The sequence below is a fragment of the Chaetura pelagica genome, unplaced genomic scaffold (genome assembly GCF_000747805.2).
Source record: "Chaetura pelagica isolate M959 unplaced genomic scaffold, ChaPel_1.0 scaffold269, whole genome shotgun sequence".
NCBI classification, from domain to species: Eukaryota; Metazoa; Chordata; class Aves; order Apodiformes; family Apodidae; genus Chaetura; species Chaetura pelagica.
This window is the reverse complement of record NW_009954705.1, coordinates 1,605,813-1,608,204: the sequence shown is the minus strand read 5'-3', so window position 1 is coordinate 1,608,204 and position 2,392 is coordinate 1,605,813. Positions and strand designations below refer to the sequence as shown.

The 2,392-nt window shown below is 36.3% G+C and overlaps 1 protein-coding gene across 1 annotated transcript in view; it reads right to left on the bottom strand.

Annotated features, from left to right (window-relative positions):
- Positions 1-2,392, bottom strand: part of MTUS2 (microtubule associated tumor suppressor candidate 2) — a 171,605-nt gene that overhangs the window by 164,570 nt on the left and 4,643 nt on the right. The window lies entirely within an intron of this gene.

The window sequence follows — 2,392 nt, the reverse complement described above, 5'->3', positions numbered from 1 at the left end:
AACCGCTCTCCATAAATAAAGACTTTACAGTCTCAAAACCTAACCAAACACAAATAAAGAACTGATCTCTTCCCAAAAAAGAGACAAATGGAAGATCTTCTACTAGTGAAAGTTACTTTTAAGTCCTGAAAGATGATATTACTTACAGAGGTAGGTACCCCAAGAGTAAGTAGAATTTTTATTAGAAATTATTTAAAATATTCTTCTTGACATACAATTTTGGGGGAAGTCAGTTTCAACTTAGGCAGTTAAAAATAAAGGTGAAGGTATTTTAAGGTAATTGTTTCAGAGAAATTGCATTGTTAAATCCTTTGTGTGAGGAAAAAAATACCCTACGTGCTCTTATTACAAAATGTTCGTTGTCATCTGTGTCCTGAGGAGACATGATTGTGGAGGTGGGCATATTTCTCTACATTCCATTTTCAGGGGGCTGCTGAATATTCCAAATCAGAGCTATAAAAATCCAGCTGCCCATTTGAACTGGAGAAAAAAAAAGCCATTTTGTAGATGTGAAACATTCGTTGTTTGTCACAAAATAGATGATGCTTTGCTAAACTCAGTGACAAATCTCTTGGTATTTTAGTGGGTTTACACTAGGAGGGCAGCACAGTGAGTCCCAAGGTGGAAATGTTTCCAGGGAAATGGCTGTTACCAGAGAATTTGCAGTTGGGAAAAGACACAGTTCCCCAGTGTAGCCCTTCCATTTTTCTACACTCAAGCTGGGCTCTGACTACCACCTCACCGTGCTGCTTTGTGACTCAGGGCAGGGGTACAGAGCAATGTCAGCAGCTTTAACTTCCCTCATTTGCAAAGAACCATTTGCTCTTCAAGGCAGAGTCCAACTTCTTTACTATTTTCTTATAAAATATGAAATCATCACCATCATCTAGGAAGGACTCATGAATATTTGTTCAGTGCATGCCACTTAGGCCACAGGGGGAAAAAAAAGGCTTAGGAAATAGGAAATCTGAACTACATTTGTTTAAAAATTAATCAAAAAAGTGCCATAGGCTACCTAGGAAGAAATGTAACTGCCAATTAATTAACTCCGCTGTAAGTTATGATGCATATAATATGCCAAATCAGTTTCTATTTAACAATTATAAGCACTTAGTAGATACACTTCAACATTGGCTACAAAAGCTTTGATCCTAGCTGCATCTTTAATATGCTAAAAAAGATAAGATTGGCCTTAAACTATTAAATATAGAATCTTTGAGACCTTTGCACAGGAAGCAGGAGGGCAGATGTAACAAACACTAAGCATTATACTTTTATTCTCTGTTTTTCCTTTGTTTCCAGTCCTACTTCCTACTATTAGATCTTCTCATTTCCTTTTTTATTATACTCCTGTGACCTCTTTCTAAAAGTTAGGATTTTTTTTACTGTATATCTGATTCTTTAGGCTTGGGTTGCAGGAAATACTTAGCTTCTTATTTTCAACTTCTGGATATGAGATTGTTTTCCTGGATAGTACTCAGTTATCTTTCCTCTCCCTGATGATTTTGTTTCAATCAGATTTCACCATACGCTTCCCAACATTTTATATTTAACTGGCAATGAGCATATCAACTACTTCAGTATAAGAAAGAGAGAAAATCTTTACATATCAAACTCATGCATTTTTCATGAACTTCAGCTTTGCCAAACCTTCAGTCACCTCACTTTTTCTTTATTGACAGTATGCGACAACTAACACAGAAGAGCAGCAAACATGCACACAAAAACAATCAATCATAAGCATAAAATATCTTCTCCAGCTGATAGAAATGAGAAGGATTTACCCAACTATCACCTGAAAAGGCCAATTTTGGGGGACATAAACTTGCTGTGAAGACACACTACTTTTTTCTTTTCTATTTAATGATGAATTAATGAAGTGTATCATTCAACTAATCTCCACAGAATCAGGAGCAATTATTGATTATGAGGCCATTTTAAAGATCTTGAGAAAAACTTGGATTAATATGAGACCTGGTAGCACCCAGTAGTAGATTTTTGTAAGAGGAACTTTTAAAGAAAAGATCTGTTGCAGTCTTTCAACTAAAAAGAAGTTCAGCTCAGAGTTTTCTCATGTGTAGCTGTCTGCTCATGCTGCACTCACATTTAGTGAATTTGTTAGAAAGAGCAACAAATAACTGGAATATGCAGGAATTTCCACAGGCTGGGTAATACTGAGCAGAGCTGGCAGCATAGCCAGCAGGTAAGGATGTCCAACATTTTTTTTCGTGTTACTTTGTTTATAATATCCTCAAATATGAATGTCTCAAGCAAAAATTTTCTTGTCAAGTGCCTGCTTCAGGCAACTATTTGGGAAAAGAGTTGGTGACATGAATTATGGCAGTTCAGATAATGAGATTGGAGGGGGAGGAATTACTGGTTTGACTATGTA